The following is a 21135-nucleotide window of genomic DNA, read 5'->3' as shown; positions in this document are numbered from 1 at the left end:
TTACCATCATATTTTGCTGGTTTCTTTGCTCATTGTTGACCCGCTCTTTTATTCCAGGTTCCTTTCATTCATACTAAAGAATAACTCATTTTTAGTAGTTCTCTATAAATAACAAATTAAATAATGAGCCACCTTAGATTTAAAATGTCTGAAAAGTATTTTTATTAATGTCCTGTCTTAGATCTTTAAAAATATTGTACCCTTTGTTTCTCACATCTATTAATGCTGATTAGAAGTGTGGGGTCCGTTTACTTGTCATTTGGTTTTAAAGTGATCTTTTTTTACAATTTTCTGGAAGCTCTGATTCTTTTGTGATCCTCAGTATTTCACATTATTGCAACCATGGGTGTAGGTGAGGGACTTAAATTTTTCCTTTCTTTTTGGAAAATTCTCTAACATAACTGCTTTAAGACTGCTTTTGCCAATCTCCGTTTCAAGAACTCTTTGTATACTGGAGCCTCTAAGCTTCTTACCTTCTCCATTATACTTTTCCTTTCTTTATATCTTTTTACTATACTCTAGTTGAATTTCTCAGATCTTTTTTTGTTTTTTTTTAGTTTACCAATTACATCTGTGTCTATATCTACTTCAAAATTTAACTTTTTATTGATATGGTAATTTCACCGAATATTTCTAATCAACTATTTTTCATACCAAACTCATTGTTGGTTTTTTTTTAATACATAATTTTATCTTATTTTCATGGCTATTGTTTTATGCTTATTTATTTAAAAGACCCGATTATGGTATTATTTGTGGTTCAGTAGGATACAGTCATCATCTCTGGGTTGAGTCTTGATTATCACTGGGAGCATTAGCTCTTCTAATGTAGTTTTGAACTTTTTGTTTGACTTATCCTAAGTGGAATTTTTCTGTTGTTGCACTTGCTCTTGTTTCTTATATCAAGTATGTAGTGACATCCAACCTGCAACAGCCTTACCTCTCCCTCTTCCCAACTACACAACCAGGTTTCGTACTGGAAGCCCAGAGCTCCAGTCCCCAGGCACTACTTAGACATATCACAGAAGCAAGTTACTGTGTCACTAGGCACATGCTTAAACCACTGGGTCACAGCTGTCTCTGCTTCTCTCAGAAGCTTCATATAAGGCCCAGGCCCAAAGTAGTTGCACCTACTTATTTAACTTTCTACCAGGGGTAGGTGAGTCTTGTTTTCTACCCCTCATAATGTTTTGGGTACTTAGTACCCTACACCAGTAAAATTCCCCAGCAGCTCCTGACTATTTATGCAGAGCCTAGCAGAGAGAGACCCAAGTCCTTTGTTCACTGTTGAACGTTTCTACACTTCTGGCCCCAAAAGGTATTTACATTCCTTTTTACTTCAGCTATTAACTTTTACTGTGTGCTTATTATATTTCATTTATCATTATACTTTGGAGTAAAATGGGTGGTTTAAATCTTAACTCATGCCTCTTACAAGTGATCCGTATTGGTACAATATCACTGCTTGCTACTATTTTATACTTCTATTCATCAAGTATATTTGTGAAAATACATATTTTTAAGTTGTTAAAACTCAAACCAATAAAACTACATCATTCTAAACTGTAAGCAGCCCACAGGAGTATATATATTGGATGTAGAGTTATAAAAGTACACCATACTTGTATAGCACTTCAATGCATTTTTGTGATATCTGACTTTCAAATGTTGATAAACCACCCTTGAGACATGAAGACTAGTTAATGTTTTTCCCATTTCAGACATGAGGAAACTAAGGATCAAATTGATTAAAAAATAGTTAACATTAAACAAACTTCTATTGCACTGGACAGTGTTAGGTACTTCACTTAGAACTTGACTAATCTTGAAAATAACCCTTCAGGAGGAGCCACCACTCTTCCTCTTCCCCTAAGCGGCCTGAGGTGACCTCTAAAAATGGTTCACTATTTGCTTGACCCAGAAAACCCTACGAAATAATGTAAATCAAGAGGTTCAATCTTCATGTTCACTTTAAGAACACATGTGAAACTGCCCAGGCCATCAAGGGTATGCATATCCAAAAAGCCACCAAGTATCTGAAAGATGTCACTTTATAGAAGCAGTGTGTGCCATTCCGTCACTACAATGCTGGAGTTCGTAGGTGTGCCCAGGCCAAACAGTGGGGCTGGACAGGGGGTTGGTGGCCCAAGAAGACTGCTGAATTTTTACTGCACATGCTTAAAAATGCAGAGAGTAATGCTGAACTTAAGAATTTAGATGTCGATTCTCTGGTCATTGAGCACATCCAGGTGAACAAAGCTCCCAAGATGCGGCGTAGAACATACAGGGCTCATGGTCAGATTAACCCACATGTGAGCTCTCCCTGCCACATCAAGATGATCCTTACTGAAAAAGAGCAAATTGTTCCTAAACCAGAAGAGGAGGTTGCACAGAAGAAAAAGATATCACAGAAGAAACTGAAGAAACAAAAACTTATGGCCCGGGAGTAAATTCTGCACAGAATAAATGCAAATAAAAATAAAAAGAGGAGGGGAGGAGCAAGATGGCAGAGGAGTAGGAGACCTAAATTTCGTCTGGTCCCAGGAATTCAGGTAGATAGGGATCAAACCATTCTGAACACCTATGAACTCAACAGGAGATCGAAGAAAAGAATAGCAGCAACTCTCTGAACAGAAAAGCGACCACTTTCTGGAAGGTAGGACATACAGAGAAGTGAATCCAAGGCGATATTCGGGAAGACAGATGGAGGGGGAGGGGGCCTCCGTCGGCCACTTCTGGCAAGTGATAGAGCAGCAGAGCACAAAATCGGAACTTTTAGAAGTCTGCTCCGCTGAGGGACATCGCTCCAGTGGCTAAGCAGGATGTGGAATCCTCACTGGGACAGTGTGGTCTCAGGACCCTCGGGGTCACAGGAAGACTGGGGGTGCCTGAGTGCGGCAGAGCTCTCAGGTATCGGAGCAGGAAAGCAGGCTACAGAGACGGAGCCGAGGAGTGGGCTCTCAACTCGGGGTTGCCATAAACCGTGAGCCGGGGGACAGTCGGGCCACTGCTCTTCCAGCAGGGACCCAAAAGCGGCAGATCCAGGGAGACCCCCCTTCCTCCCCCAAGAGGAGCAGCATGAGAGCCCACAGCAGGAATCTGCTGGGTTTTGGAGACTCCACACGGGGTCCTGTGCCAGAGATAGAAACACTCGGTCACAGGCCGGGTGAGTATGGAGTGCGTTCGGAGACCAGGGAGATGGGAGTGAGTGACTGCTGATATCTGAGGGCTCACTGAGGAGTGGGGCCCGAGTTCTCGGCTCCTCTGGGCAGAGATTGGGAGGCCGCCATTTTCACTCTTCCTCCAAAGCTGTATGAAAAGCTTGCAGGGAACAAAAACTACAAAGAGCAAACCGGAGCAGATTATTTAGCCCGGACCCCACAAGGGCGGGGCAATTCCGCCTCCAGCAAAGACATTTGAGAACCACGGCAAGAGACGCCTACCCCAGAAGATCAGCAAGAACAGCCAGCCAAGACCAAGTTTACCGATCAATGAGAACAGCAGAACTCCAGCACTAGGGGAATACTGCACATAGAATTCATGGCTTTTTTCCCATGACGCTTTAGTCTTTCAAAGTTAATTTTTTTTTAACTTTCTTTTTCTTTTTTTTTTGGAATTTTTCTTTTTCCCTTTTTCAAACAACATATTATCAATCCCTTTTTTAAAAAATCTTTTTTATTTTTCATTTATAAAGTCATATTCTATCCCTTCATACTAGTTAACCTTATTTTTGGTATATATATATATATATATATATATATATATTTCTCTCTTTAAAATTTTGGGATACAGTTTCTTCTAACAGTACCCTAAATCTCTAGTGTATGGCTTTGTTCTAGTCTCCTGCCTGATTACATTCTCTCCTTTTTTTTTAAACCTCTTTTCTTTTTTCAACTTTATCAATTCCTTTTATAAAATCTTTTATAATTTTCATCTTTGCAGTCATATTCAATCCTTTCATAATATTTACCCTTATTTTTGTACATATATAAGTTTTTCTTTCTTTAAAATTTTGGGAGGCACTTTCTCCTAACAGACCAAAATACACCCAAAATCTAGTCTGTGGCACTGATCTACGCACCAGCCTGATCATATTTGATCATATTCTGTTCTTTTGTTTGTTTGTTTTTATCTTTTTCTTTTTTCTTTCTTTCCCTTTCTTTTCCCCCAGTTTCAGGTCTCTTCTGATTTGTTTAGTGCATATTTTTCTGGGGTCATTGTTACCCTGTTAGCATTTTGTTCTCTCATTAATCTCTTCTCCTCTGGACAAAATGACAAGATGGAAAAACTCACCTCAAAAAAAGAACAAGAGGCAGTACTGACTGCCAGGGACCTAATCAATATGGACATTAGTAAGATGACAAAACTAGAGTTCAGAATGACGATTATAAAGATACTAGCTGGGCTTGAAAAAAGCATGGAAGATACTAGAGAAACCCTTCTGGGGATATAAAAGAACTAAAATCTAACCAAGTAGAAATCAAAAAGGCTATTAATAAGGTGCAATCAAAAATGGAGGCTCTAACTGCTAGGATAAATGAGGCAGAAGAGGGAATTCGTGATATAAAAGACCAAATGATGGAGGATAAAGAAGCTGAGAAAAAGAGAGATAAACAACTACTAGATCACGAGGGCAGAATTCAAGAGATAAGTGATACCATAAGATGAAACAATATTAGAATAATTGGGATCGCAGAAGAAGAAGAAAGAGAGAGAGGGGCAGAAGGTATATTGGAGCAAATTATAGCAGAGAACTTCCCTAATTTGGGGAAGGAAACAGGCATCAAAATCCAGGAGGCACAGAGAACCCCCCTCAAATTCAATAAAAATAGGTCAACACCCCAACACTAATAGTAAAACTTAAGAGTCTCAGAGACAAAGAGAAAATCCTGAAAGGAGCTCGGGAGAAGAGACATGTAACCTACAATGGTAGAAACATTAGATTGGCAACAGACCTATTCACAGAGACCTGGCAGGCCAGAAAGGACTGGCATGATATATTCAGAGCACTAAATGAGAAAAATATGCAGCCAAGAATACTATATCCAGCTAGGCTGTCACTGAAAATAGAAGGAGAGATAAAAAGCTTCTAGGACAAAAAAAAAACTAAAGGAATTTGCAAACACCAAACCAGGCCCACAAGAAATATTGAAAGAGGTCCCCTAAGCAAAGAGAGAGCCTAAAAGTAACATAGACCAGAAAGGAACACAGACAATATACAGTGATAGTCACCTTACAGGCAATAAAATGGCACTAAATTCATATCTTTCAAGAGTTACCCTGAATGTAAATGGGCTAAATGCCCCAATCAAAAGACACAGGCTATCAGATTGGATTAAAAAAAAAACAAGACCCATCGATATGCTGTCTGCAAGAGACTCATTTTAGACCCAAAGACACCCCCAGATTGAAAGTGGCGGGGTGGAAAACCATTTACCATGCTAATGGACACCAAAAGAAAGCTGGGGTGGCAATCCTTATATCAGACAAATTAGATTTTAAACCAAAGACTATAATAAGAGATGAGGAAGGACACTATATCATACTTAAAGGGTCTATCCAACAACAAGATCTAACAATTATAAATATCTATGCCCCTAACATGGGGGCAGCCAATTATATAAGCCAATTAATAACAAAAGCATAGAAACACATCGACAACAATACAATAATAGTGGGGGACTTTAACAACCCCCTCACTGAAATGAACAGATCATCTAAGCAAAAGATCAACAAGGAAATAAAGACTTTAAATGACACACTGGACCAAATGGACTTCACAGACATATTCAGAACATTCCATCCCAAAGCAACAGAATACACATTCTTCTCTAGTGCCCGTGGAACATTCTCCAGAAGAGATCACATCCTAGGTCACAAATCAGGTCTCAACCGGTACCAAAAGACTGGGATCATTCCCTGCATATTTTCAGACCACAATGCTTTGAAACTAGAACTCAATCACAAGAGGAAAGTCTGAAAGAACTCAAATACATGGAGGCTAAAGATCATCTCACTAAAGAATGAATGGGTCGGTGGCGCCTGGGTGGCTCAGTCATTAAGTGTCTGCCTTCGGCTCAGGTAGTGATCCCAGAGTCCTGGGATCGAGCCCCGCATCGGGCTTCCTGCTCTGCAGGAGGCCTGCTTCTCCCTCTCCCACTCCCCATGCTTGTGTTCTCTCTCTCGCTGTGTATCTCGCTCTGTGAAATAAATAAAATCTTTAAAAAAAAAAAGAATGAATGGGTCAACCAGGAAATTAAAGAAGAATTTAAAAAATTCATGGAAACAAATGATAATGAAAACACAACAGTTCAAAATCTTTGGGATGCAGCAAAGGCAGTCCTAAGAGGAAAGTATATAGCAATACAAGCCTTTCTCAAGAAACAAGAAAGGTCTCAAATATACAAATAACCCTACACCTAAAGGAGCTGGAGAAAGAACAGCAAATAAAGCCTAAACCCAGCAGGAGAAGAGAAATAATAAAGATCAGAGCAGAAATCAATGAAATAGAAACCAAAAGAACAGTAGAACAGATCAACAAAACTAGGAGCTGGTTCTTTGGAAGAATTAATAAGACTGATAAACCCCTGGCCAGACTTATCAAAAAGAAAAGAGAAATGACCCAAATCAACAAAATCATGAATGAAAGAGGAGAGATCACAACCAACACCAAAGAAATACAAACAATTATAAGAACATTTTATGAGCAACTCTATTCCAGCAAATTAGATAATCTGGAAGACATGGATGCATTGCTAGAGATGTATAAACTACCAAAACTGAACCAGGAAGAAATAGAAAACCTGAACAGACCTATAACCACTAAGGAAATTGATGCAGTAATCAAAAATCTCCCAAAAAACAAGAGCCCAGGGCCAGATGGCTTCCAAGGGGAATTCTACCAAACATTTAAAGAGGAATTAATACCTATTCTTCTGAAACTGTTCCAAAAAATAGAACTGGAAGGAAAACTTCCAAACTCATTTTATGAGGCCAGCATTACTTCGATCCCCAAACCAGACAAAGAACCCATCAAAAAGGCAAATTACAGACCAATATCCTTGATGAACATGGATGCAAAAATTCTCACCAAAATACTAACCGAAAGGATCCAACAGTACATTAAAAGGATTATTCACTACGACCAAGTGGGATTTATCCCTGGGCTGCAAGGTTGGTTCAACATCCACAAATCAATCAATGTGGTACAATTGGTACTAATAAAAGAAAGAACAAGAACCCTATGATCCTCTCAATAGATACAGAAAAAGCATTTGACAAAGTATAGCATCCTTTCTTGTTCAAAACTCTTCAGAGTATAGGGACAGAGGGTACATGCCTCAATATCATAAAAGCCATCTATGAAAAACCCACAGTGAATATCATTCTCAACGGGGAAAAACTGAGAGCTTTCCACCTAAGGTCAGGAACACGGCAGGGATGTCCACTATCACCACTGCTATTCAACATAGTATTAGAAGTCCTAGCCACAGCAATCAGACAACAAAAAGAAATAAAAGGCATCCAAATCAGCAAAGCAGAAGTCAAACTCTCACTCTTTGCAGATGATATGATACTTTATGTGGAAAACCCAAAAGATTCCACCCCAAAACTGCTAGAACTCATATAGGAATTCAGTAAAGTGGCAGGATATAAAATCAATGCACAGAAATCAGTGGCATTCCTATACACCAACAACAAGACAGAAGAAAGAGAAATTAAGGAGTTGATCCCATTTACAACTGCACCCAAAGCCATAAGATACCTAGGAATAAATCTAACTAAAGAGGCAAAGAATCTGTACTCAGAAAACTATAAAATACTCATGAAAGAAATTGAGGAAGACACAAAGAAATGGAAAAACGTTCCATGCTCATGGATTGGAAGAACAAATATTGTGAAGATGTCAATGCTACCTAGAGAATCTACACATGTAATGCAATCCATATCAAAATACCATCAACTTTTTTCAAAGAAATGGAACAAATAATCCTAAAATTTGTATGGAACCAGAAAAGACCCCGAATAGCCAGAGGAATGTTGAAAAAGAAAAGCAAAGCTGGTCACAATTCCGGACTTCAAGCTCTATTACAAAAGCTGTCATCATCAAGACAGTATGGTACTGACACAAAAACAGACACACAGATCAATGGAACAGAACAGAGAGCCCAGAAATGGAGCCTCAACTCCATGGTCAACTAATCTTCGATAAGGCAGGAAAGAATGTGCAGTGGAAAAAAGACAGTCTCTTCAACAAATGGTGTTGGGAAAATTGGACAGCCACATGCAGAAGATGAAACTGGACCATTTCCTTACACCACACACAAAAATAAACTCAAAATGGATGAAAGACCTAAATGTGAAACAGGAGTCCATCAAAATCCTAGAGGAGAACACAGGCAGCAACCTCTTCGACCTCAGCCGCAGCAACTTCTCCCTAGAAACATCACCAAAGGCAAGGGAAGCAAGGGCAAAAATGAACTATTGGGACTTTATCAAGATAAAAAGCTTTTGCACAGCAAAAGAAACAGTCAACAAAACCAAAAGACAACTGACAGAATGGGAGAAGATATTTGCAAATTACATATCAGATAAAGGGCTAGTACCCAAAATCTATAAAGAACTTATTAAACTCAACACCCAAAGAACAAATGATCCCATCAAGAAATGGGCAGAAGACATGAACAGACATTTTTTCCAAAGAACACATCCAAATGGCCAACAGACACATGAAAAAGTGCTAAGCATTGCTCAGCATCAGGGAAATCCAAATCAAAACCTCAATAAGATACCACCTCATACCAGTCAGAATGGCTTAAATTAACAAGTCAGGAAATGACAGATGTTGGTGAGGATGTAGAGAAAGGGGAACCCTCCTACACTGTTGGTGGGAATGCAAGCTGGTGCAGCCACTCTGGAAAACAGTATGCCAGTTCCTCAAAAAGTTGAAAATAGAGCTTCCATATGACCCAGCAACTGCACTCCTGGTTATTTACCCCAAAGATACAAATGTAGGGATCCGAAGGGGTACATGCGCCCCAATGTTTATAGCAACAATGTCCACAATAGCCAAACTATGGAAAGAGCCAAGATGTCCATCGACAGATGAATGGATAAAGAAGATGTGGTTTATATATACAATGGAATATTATGCAGCCATCAAAGGAATTTTTTTTTTTTAAGATTTTGTTTATTTATTTGAGAGAGAGAATGAGATAGAGAGAGAGAGCATGAGAAGGGGGAGGGTCAGAGGGAGAAGCAGATGTGGGACTCGATCCCGGGACTCCAGGATCATGACCTGAGCCGAAGGCAGTGGCTTAACCAACTGAGCCACCAGGCACCCCGCCATCAAAAGGAATTTGATGCCATTTGCAATGACATGGATGGAACTGGAGGGTATTATGCTGAGCAAAATAAGTCCATCAGAGAAAGACATGTATCATATGACCTCATTGATATGAGGAATTCTTAATCTTAGGAAAGAAACTGAGGGTTGCTGGAGTGGTGGGGGTTGGGAGGGATGGGGTGGCTGGGTGATAGACATTGGGGAGGGTATGTGCTATGGTGAGCACTGTGAATTGTGTAAGACTGTTGAATCACAGGCCTGTACCTCTGAAGCAAATAATACATAATATGTTAAAAAAAAAAAGAAAAGAAAAGAAAAAGGAAGAAGATAGCAGGAAGGGAAAAATGAATGGGGGGAAATCGGAGGGGGAGACGAACCATGAGAGACTATGGACTCTGGGGAACAAACTGAGGGTTCTAGAGGGGAGGGGGGTGGGGGGATTGGTTAGCCTGGTGATGGGTATTAAAGAGGGTACGTATTGAATGGAGCACTGGGTATTACACGCAAACAATGAATCATGGAACACTACATCAAAACTAATAAAAAAGATTGGAATAAAAATAAATAAATACATAAATAAATACATAAATAAATAAATAAATAAATAAATAGAGGAAAAAAAATAAAGAAAATAACCCTTCAGGTAAATGTGATCATGTCCATTATTTGCAAGAAGGGGCTCCATGAAATTAATGAAATACCCCAAATTCACATGTAATAAAGGCAGATCTAGAATACAAAGCTAGTGCTTTAATTTCCATCATTTCACAATCTCTCACTTGCTGCAGATATTGTTATAAGTCATCAATGCAAACTCACTCTAAACCCAGGTTTTCTGGCTGCAAGTTCACAATATTGCACTTTGTTGGTTTAGCAACATTTCCCTCAGTCACTGTACCTCACAACTCACAAAATGAGGTTTTTGTGTGACATGAAGCAACTATATTAAAATAGGTTGTTAAGATGAGCATATGTTGATTGTTTTCTTTGTTTATGCACGTTACTAAAAAGCTTTTATTTTATTTATTATTTTATTTTTCTGGCCAGTGAAGGAGTATTGTAGATCCAGGACCCAGGGTTTGTGGGTCCTAAGATGATAAACTTTGGGTTCCTTCCATGAAAAATGACAAAAAAGCACTACTATAAAATTTAAATACAGAGCCTTGAAAGGGGCCTATTTTATGAAGGGCCCTGAAGCTTAAGATTATATCTAAAGTTTTATTTTAATTTGGAGAGCCTAAGCCTGATTTGATGATAGCTGGTCTATAAGTAAATTTAGGAATGAGTCTAGCACATTTATGATACAATTTGGCAAAGTGGTCAATAAAATCTATCAGTTAATGTATCTAATCTAAAATGAAGATAAACTGCCATGGTTAATCCCTTTTGCAGGTCATTTATAAATAGAATATGGATTAGAGAATAGGTATTAGATTAATGATATCTCACACTTCCCTCTTTGTCCCAAACTTGAATTGTCTTTGAATAAAATTTCTCTATACCTCTTCTATTTATTACCAGTATTACTAGCAGTTTGTGAATACTGTTTGTACAAAAAAATAATAATTATTTATGGGAGAAATAAGATGTACATGAATAATATACATTACACATTAATAAAATCAATAGTTTGTACCCTGGTCAAGTGTTGCTCTCAGGGATGAAAATACAAGTAATATCTGTTAAGGCTTGATTTGTGTCTCTCCTTTTGTTCTTAATTTAGTAGTTAATAGAAAATAATAATGTCTTGCTAGATTTCACTAAATATCTGACATTCTTCTCCAAAAAGCTTTAGAAATCTATTAAAAATACTCAGTGCTGGCATAGTGATTGATAATAAAACTGTAGGACTGGATAAATTGCTAGATGATTTTCATCACAATATTTTAGTTTATTTTAAAACTATTTATTACCATCTATAGCTTTAAGACATAAAAATATGTTTCAGAGATTTGGGGGTAATAACTTTGAAAGTTACCAAAATTACGCAATTGTTAAGATTATTTGCTACAACTTTTTTTCTAAATTTGTTTGTACAAAGGTCTTATCACCTCCAAAACCAAGTGACAAAAACTAATGAAGATTGAATTATCAGTCCAGGGATGCTAATGTAAGTGCAGTATGAATTATTAAGTTTGCTACAAAATTTTAGTTGTTGGCTTGTATTATTTCTTGAGAGGCATGTAGTTTCTCAGGACCTGTAGTCCAGAAACAGCTTACAACAACACTTAATTCTAATCAATCCTCAATGTTTGATTAACTGAATCCTTACCTAATGGGAACTTATTACACTGGACGTTCATACAAGTCAGTCTGCCTGGGATAATCCTGGTTTGTGCCCACTGCACTGAATTAATTATTAATAATGTCCTTGCTCACTCTCTAAAGTATCTCAGTCATTTTATCGTACTTATAAAGCAATCAACATAACACACAGAGTATATCCAATCTCACAGTTTATGTACATTTTTTGGATAATGGCTGTAATTTGAGAATTACACTTACTCTTTTTCTTTGTCTCTACTTTTCTATTTGATAGATAAAATGTACCACAAAAATACATTACCTGAGAGAGAACATGCAATACGCTATTATATATTAGTATACATATCTCTATTATCTCTTCACTTATGCTTGTAGAAGGCAAAATGTTAAGGCTTTTAGTGACCTCCATGTTCAAAATGAAGATATGACAGAAATAATATTTGTCCTATTAAATCACAATTAACTCGAGTAATCATGTTCCTCCTTCATTCACAATTCTCCAAAATATTTACTGTAGTATTCAAGCAAAATATAAATGTTGATGTAATTTAAATAATTGTAAGGTATCTCTTAGTGTAGGCTTGTAACACCTGGCTGTTTGAATTGCATTACAGTATTTTTTATTGTATTATAGGCACTGATCAATTTGATTTGAATTGTGTCTAACCAGTAAAATATAGAAATAAAAACAAATAGTATATGATGGTGTATAAATAGTGTATGATGGTGAGACAAGAACTGGGTTATATCAAATGAAAGGTGATATAAAAAACCTGCTAAGAGATACAGTTAAAAAAAATCTAAAGAGTAATTCTGTTCTCAGTGAGTCACCTGATTTAGTCTAGAATTCCATTTATCAGTTCCATTCTTAACTAAAAGTATAAAAACAAAACTAAAAGTGCAGTGTCAAGAAGTATAAACCTCATAAAACAGTGTATTTAATAGGTATTAAGATAATCTCATAGAATGTTGATTGTGAAAACCAAATAATGTTTTTAGATAACAATTCCATAATCTAATGTATTTCTAAAAATTCATAACCGAGGCAGCAATTTTAAGTAGTAATCTTATGTCCCTCATTCATCTTAACATTTAAAGTCAAATTTCAGAACCTTGAACTTTTAATTTTAGTTTCTTTAAATTGCCTGCATAACTAGTAAACATCAGCAGAAGGGAACTGATTTAACATGCAGCTAAGTATGTAGTTATAGTTTATTTTTCAAACTTTAGAAAATGAGTAGAAAGATGTGTTCTCATTTCATTCTCCTTTTATAACAATTCATTAGTTAAACCTGAGAAACAATGAAAGTCTCTTTGGTCTACACATGTGATAAATGTAATGATTTCTTAAAAATTCAATTACATACTCAAACACATTACAAAATAAAATTTTTAAGGGCCACATTTGTGTAAAAAAATTTTAAAACCCTCCTGAGATTGAAAAGAGAATCCACACCAGACTATTATTTTCAAGTTATTTTATTGAGGCAATATTGTTATACTTAATTGAACTAGGAAAAACTGCCTCCTAGAGAGTCAGAATGACCCCATAGCCTATTTGTTCCATAGGCACACAAAAATGTCTGAAGCAAGGTCACTGCAGATGTGGGGATAGCAAAGGATTGAATAATAATGACAAGACAGAACAACAACAAGAAAAAAGCAGCTGGTCTCCTGATTCTACTGCAGGCTATTCTTTGTGTGATTTATTTGTTTTCTATTATGATCTCTATGTTCCATATGCCCATGTTCAAATAGAAAAGTAAAAGGTATGGATTTAACCAATAATGGCAAACTACAAAGTTGATATTTTTAAAATCACTTATAAATTACAGGAAAAGCAATTTTGAAAAATATCTTACTATTTTAGCCTGCTTTCCTAACCTTTCCTTAATTTGGCTGAAAAACAGATTTGTATTTCTTTAAAGGTCAAAAATCAATCATTGTTTTATCAAACAACCAAAATAAATAAAATTATTTGCAACATATTCTGCTTCATCTTAAGTATCAATAGTTTAGTAGTTTGAAACAATAATGGTATTTTGCACATTCTACTTTCTCTTTTCACAGGCAGTCAATATGTTGTTTGTCTTTTGCTTATCTTCATAACACTGACAGCTGGGTAAGTTTAAGTAAACCACCCACTGACTTATGAATAACAAAACTTTTTAAAGTATCTTGCCATAAGAGGTTTACTTAAAAAAAGAGAGAGCTTTTCCTCATAGTTCCATTACAAGACTTATTTATGAATTGACATATTTGAAGTCACTGTTTTATAAAGTATAATTGAAATATAAAAGTAAGATACATTCCTACTTTTTTAAAGATTTTATTTATTTATTTGACAGAGAAAGAAACAGCGAGAGAGGGAACACAAGCAGGGGGAGTGGGAGAGGGAGAAGCAGGCTTCCCGCTGAGCAGGGTGCCCCATGCAGGGCTCAATCCCAGGACCCTGGGACCATGACCTGAGCTGAAGGCAGACGCTTAATGACTGAGCCACCCAGGCACCCCATATACATTCCTATTTTAAACTCCACAATTCTCATGCAATGCATTTAATGCCATCCTAAATTATGCTATGCTTTAAATTAAAAAACAAAACAAAGCACACGCACAACAAAACAAAACAAACAAAAAACTGCTTTGGGATGGGGTGGAAGTAGTTCCTTAAAACCAAGTGAGGGTTGAAAAAGGGGGACTTCTGCAAGATGGTGGAATAGAAAGATCCTGAACTCACCTCCTCCCAGGGACACACCAAATCTAAAGTTACATATGAATTATTTCCCTCTGAAAAAGATCAAAATACTAGATGAACTTATTCTCGACAACAAAGGTTAAAAAGACCATATTGAGACAGGTAGAAGAGGTAGATATGGTCTCGACAAAAAAACCTACTCCTGGGGCAGCAACACACAATATGGAGGGATCTCACCAGTATAGTGCGTCCCCTGGAAGAGTGAAGGGTTAGTGTCACACGTCAAGTACCCCAACCCCTGGGATCTGCACCAAAGAGATGAACCCCCAAAACACCTAAATTAGAAAACCAGAGGGGCTAAAATCCAAGGGACCTAAAATGATATAGAAAATTGAGATTTGTCTTTTAAAGGACTCACATGCAGTCCCACTAACCCTGAAACCCAATGAAAAAATAGCAGTTTGAAAAGCATGTCTACCATAGGTGAAGAGATTCATTTCCTAATCTAAAAACACCTGCTGGAGAGACAGGGGATACTGGAAACTCTCCCTGGAGATGAAGGCATTGGCAGAAGGAGAAAAGAGAGAGAAAGGAGCAAATAATTTATTTGAAGAAATAATGGCTGAAAAGGTCCCTAAAAGACATTTAGGTCAAGAAGCCCAGAGATTTCCAATTCAGATAAACCCAAAGAGAGCTACATCAAGAAACATTATAATTAAAATGTGAAAAGTTAAAGATAAATAGAGAATCTTAAAAGTAGCAAGAAAAAAAAATCAAATTGCTACATACAAGGAAAATCCCATAAGGCTATTTCTCAGCAGAAACTTTATAGGCCAAAAATAAGTGACATGAAATTCAAAGTGATAAAAAGAAAAACTTCTAACCAAGAATACTCTACCCAGAAAGGTTATCATTCAGAATTGAGACAGAGAGAGATAAAGACTTTTCCATACAAACAAAAGCTAAAAAAACCCTCAGCATTATTAAACGAGCCTTAGGAACTTCTTCAAGCTGAAAAGAAATGACACTAATAATAGGAAAACAGACAAAAGTAAAAATCTCACTGGAAAAGGTAAATACATTAAAGGTAATAGAGTGATCACATATATCTCCTATGGTTAAAACATGAAAATAGTAAAATTAAATACAATAATTAATTAATACACAAAATAAAAAAATGTAAAATGTAACAATAAAAATATAAAATGTGCTGGGGAGAGTAAAAATGTAGAGTATTGGCATGTGTTCAAACTTACTTTGCTATCAAGTTAAAATAATTGTAATATACATAGGGTGATATATGTGAATGTTAAAATAACCACAAATCAAAAATGTAGAGTAAATACACAAAAAATGAGGAAGTAATCTAAACATAACATTAAAGGAAATCAACAAACCACGAAGGAGAGAAAGAGTAGAAAAAAGATACAGAAAGGAAATACATAAACAATCTTAAAAAAACAATTAATAAAATCAATAGCAATAAGTACATACCTATCATAAACACTTTAAACATAAGTGGACTAAATTTTCCAATCAAAAGACATAAAGTGGATGACTGGGTAAAAAACAAGACACATCTTCATACTGCCTATCAGAGACTCACTTCAGAAGTAAGGATACATGGACTGAAAGTGAAAATATAAAAAAAGATGGGGCGCCTGGGTGGCTCAGTCATTAAGCATCTGCCTTCGGCTCAGGTCATGATCCCAGGATCCTGGGATCGAGCCCCTCATTGGGCTCCCTGCTCAGCGGGAAGCCTGCTTCTCCCTCTCCCACTCCCCCTGCTTGTGCTCCCTCTCTCGCTGTCTCTCTCTCTGTCAAATAAAATCTTAAAAAAAAAAAGAAAGTATAAAAAAAGATATTCTATGTAAATAAAAAGAAAGTATAGCTATAGTCATATCAGAAAAAAAAAGAGACTTTAAAACGATGACTGTAATAAAAGACAAAGAGGGGTACTACAGAATAAGAAAGGAGTCAATCCAGCAAAAAGATATAACATTTATAAATATATATGCATCCAACACAGAAACACAAAAATACATAAAGCAAGCATTAAAAGTCCTAAAAAGAGAAATCTGCAGCAATTAAATAATAATAGGGTACTTTAACACTCCACTTACAACAATAGATAGATCATCTAAATAGAAAAACAATAGGGAAACATCAGTCTTAAATGATACATTAGACCAGATGAACTTAATAGATATCTACAAAATATTACATCTAAAAGCAGCAAAATACACATTGTTCTCAAATGTACATGGGACATTCTTCAGGATGCATCACGGTAGGCCACAAAATAAGTCTCAATAAATTAAAGAAGACTGAAATTATATCAAGCAACTTTTTGAACCACAATGGTATGAAACTAGAAATCAACTACAAGAAGAAAACTCAAAAAAAAATACAAATACATGGAAATTAAACAACATGATACTGAAAAACTACTGGGTCATAGAAAAAATGGAGAAATTAAAAAAAAAAAAATACCTAGAGCAAATGAAAACAGAAATACAACATACCAAAATCTATGAGATGCCTCAAAAGTGGTTCTAAGAAGTAAGTTGACAATACAGGACTACTTCAAGAAAGAAGAAAAATCTCTAACTGACAATTTAATGTCTAAAGAAATTACAAAAATAAGAAAAAACAAAGCCTAAAGTTATTAGAAGGAGGGAAATAATAAAGATCAGAGTAGAATTAAATGGAATAGAAACTAAAAAAAGGCAATAGAAAAGATCAATGAAACTAGATCTAATTTTTTGAAAAGATGGACAAAACTGACAAGGCTTTATCTAGGCTCACCAAAGATAGAGCAAATAAATAAAATCAGAAATGAAAGAGAAATTTCAACATGCCACAGAAACAAAAGATCATGAGAAACTACTTTGAACAACTGTATGCCAACAAACAGACAAACTAGAAGAAATGGATAAATTCATAGAAACTTAAAGTCTTCTAAGACTGAATCATAAAATCTGAATAGACCAATTACTAGTAAGGAGATTGAGTCAGAAATCAGAAACCTCCCCATAAACAAAAGTCCAGGACCAGATGGCTTAACTGGTTAATTCTACAAAACATTCAAAGCTTTAATACATACCTTCCCTAATCTCTTCCCCCCAAAATTGAAGAGAATAAAAGGCTTCCAAACTCATTTTAGGAGATGGCCATTATCCTGATACCAAAACCAGACCAAGATATACATAAAGAAAACATTACAGGCTGTTAAACATGATGAGCATAGATACAAATATCCTTAAAAAATACTGGCAAATTGAATTCAACTATACATTAAAAGGATCATGCACCATGATCAAGTAGGTTTTATTCCAGAAATGCAAGGATGGTTCAACATCCACAAATCAATCAATGAAATACATCACATTAACAAACCCAAAGATAAAAATCATATAATTACCTCAATAAATGCAGACAAATTATTTGATAAAATTCTATATCCATTTATGATAAAAACTCTCAACAAAGTCAGTATAATAGGAATGTACCTCAACATAATAAAGATCTTATAATGACAAGCCCATAGATAAAATCATACTGAATCGTGTAAACTGAAAGCTTTTCCTCTAAGACCAGGAACAGGCAAGAATGCTCACTCTCCCCACTTTTATCAAACAGTATTGGAAATCCTATCCATAGCAATAAGGCAAGAAAGATAGAGAGCATCCAAACTGGAAAGAAAGAAGTACAACTGTTACTATTTGCAGAATATATGATACTATATATAGAAAACCCTAAAGATTCCAAGAAAAAGAAAACTGTTAGAATAAATGAATTCAATAAAGTTCCAAGATACAAAATTAATATAGAAAAATCTATTGATTATATAAACCATCAATAAATTATCAGAAAGAGAAATGAAGAAAACAATCCTATTCATAATCTCAACAAAGAGAATAAAATACCTAAAAATAAATTTATCCAAGGAGATGAAACACCTATACATTGAAAATTATAAGACATTAATGAAAGAAATTGAAGAAGACACAAACAAAAAGGTATTCCTTGTTCATGGATTGGAAGAAGTAATATTGTTAAATATTGTCCATATTACCCAAAGCAACCCAAAGCAATCTAGAGACTCAATGCAATCTTTATCAAAACTCCAACGGTATTTTTCACAAAACTAGAACAAATAATTCTAAAATTAATCAAAACTACAAAAGACCTCAAATAGCAAAATAATCTTAAGAAATAAGTACAAAACCGGAGGTATCACACTCCTTGATTTCAAACTATACTACAAAGCTATAGTAATCAAAACAAAATGGTATTGGTATGAAACCAGACACATATATCAACAGAACATAATAGAGAGCCCCAAAATAAACTCACACATATAAAGTCAATTAATTTATGACAAAGGAGGCAAGAATATAAAATGGGAAGAGACAGTCTCTTCAATAAAAGGTGCTGGGAAAACTGGTCAGCTACATGCAAAAGAATGAAACTGGACCATTTTCTTATACCATACACAAAAAATAAACTCAGAATGGATTAAATACTTGAATGTAAGACCTAAAACCATAAAACTGCTAGAAGAAAACATAGGTGGCAAGCTCTTTGATATTAGTATTAGTGATTTTTTCTTAGATTTGACTCCAAAGACAAAGGAAACAAAAGCCAAAATAAATGAATGGGCAAATGGAACTATATCAAACTGAAAAGCTGCATAGAAAAAAAATCAATGAAATGAAAAAACAACCTACTGAGTGGGAGAAGATATTTGTAAAACATATATCCAATGAGGGATTAATATCCAAAATATATAAAGAACACAACATATAAAGAATATACACTGAGTTATATAACTCAACAACAACAACAAAAACTCAAACAATCCAGTTAAAAAATTAAGCAGAGGATCTGAATAGACATTCTTTCCAAAGAAGGCATACAGATGGCCAACAGACATATGAAAAGATGTTCAATATCACTAATCATGAATAAAATGAAAATCAACCAAATGAGATATCACCTTGCACCTGTCAGAATGGCCTTTATCAAAAAGAGAAAAAAAAAAATAACAAGAAAAGGTAATCCTTGTGCACTATTAGTAGGGATATAAATTGGTGCACTATGAAAACATTATGGAGGTTCCTCAAAAAACTAAAAAACAGAGCTACCATATTATCAAGCAATTCAACTATTGGGTAACTATCCAAAGAAAATTAAAATACTCATTCAAAAAGAAATGCACCCTTATGTTCATTGCAGTATTATTTATAACAGCCAGATATGGAAACAACCTATGTGTCCATCAACAGGTTAGTGGATAAAGAAACTGTAACATGTATATACAATGGAATACTACTTAGGCATACAAAAGAACAAAATCTTGTTATTTGCTAGAACCTGGATGGACCTTGAGAGTATTATGCCAAGTTAAATAAGTGAGATGGAGAAAGACATATACCACATGATTTCACTTACAGGTGGAATCTAAAAAAAACAGAACAAACATAATGAAAAAAAACTCAGACTTAGAGATACAGAGAAGAGACTGGTGGTTGCCAGAGCAAAGGGGTGCTGAGCAGGTAGGTGAGCGGATCAAGAAGTATAAACTTCTAGTTATAAATAAGTCATTGGGATGTGGTGTACAGCATGGGGAATATAGTCAATAACATTGCATTAACTTTGTATGGTGACAGGTGGTAACTAGACTTACTATAATTATCATTTTACAATGTATAGAAATGCTGAATCACTATGTTGTACACCTGAAACTATTATAATAATGTTTGTCAATTATACCTCAATTAAAATCAACAACAAGTGAGAGTTCTCGGAGGAATAGTGTCTCTCTATCATCCAGGTCATCAACACATAATATTATTATTTTAACTTATTTTGTTTTGAAATGCAGCGTTAGTTCATATACATATTGTATGCCCTTTCACTTGCTACATCCTTGCAAGCTTGCCCTGCTATAGTGAAGAAGCAAGGAGTCCCCAAAGAAAGATGTGGAAGAATTCAAGTTAATCTTCTCTATCAATAACTAAGGATTTTCCCAGGTTGTAAAGATCATACCTTACAATGGTCAGGTAAGCCTAATGCAATTTTGAATTTGGTAAGAAAAGAAATTAAATCCAATAATTTATTGCAACAACTCACAACATCAAGTTGTTTCTCTTTTCTCATTCCTAGGAGCCCTTGCTTAGAATTAACTTGTCAGAAAGCAGAGAAGGAATAACCTTGATTTATTACTAAGAGCAAAGTGAGACTTAACCTTGAGGGACATTATGGGAAGGGTCCTAAAAGGAAAGAATACATTGTGTTTGAGTTGACAAAACCAGATAGGGAAGTTATTAAGTAAAAAACTACTGTTGACAGATATTTAATTTGGCCTTCTAGCCAACTGGACCACGAGGATTATACAATCTTACTGTAACCTCGATATAAGTTGATCATTTAAATGATACATAGAAAGTAACTTGGTAGTTGACTCCAAAGAGGGGACACCAGAGAGCATAAGATGTCCCAGAGTATCAGTCACTGACAAAGGATTTATAAAAGAGAAAGCTAAGAATCAAACTTGTATGATTAAATGCTTTCATTTTATTATAAGTTTGTATCCAAATAACACACCTGCTCCTATTCTAAAAGTTTATAAAATTTAATTTTAAAGAATATTATTCAGTGTTAGGGTTTTTGAAAATTCTCTAACCTCTACTACTAAAAAAAAAAAAAAAATCACAAAATAATGCTGATGTATTATTTCAAGCTGTAAAGGTTAAAGAGAATTTCAGGAAAAAGAATCAGGCAAGATAGCCTTTTTATAATGGCGTCCCCTTGTCACACTCTA

The 21135-nt window shown here is 35.5% G+C and overlaps 1 protein-coding gene across 2 annotated transcripts in view; it reads right to left on the bottom strand.

Annotated features, from left to right (window-relative positions):
* Window positions 1-21135, bottom strand: part of DPYD (dihydropyrimidine dehydrogenase) — a 794994-nt gene that overhangs the window by 575843 nt on the left and 198016 nt on the right. The gene's annotated exons all lie outside the window — the stretch shown is intronic.

This window comes from Halichoerus grypus, chromosome 5, assembly GCF_964656455.1.
Source record: "Halichoerus grypus chromosome 5, mHalGry1.hap1.1, whole genome shotgun sequence".
Lineage (NCBI taxonomy): Eukaryota > Metazoa > Chordata > Mammalia > Carnivora > Phocidae > Halichoerus > Halichoerus grypus.
This window is presented reverse-complemented; position numbering and strand designations above follow the sequence as displayed.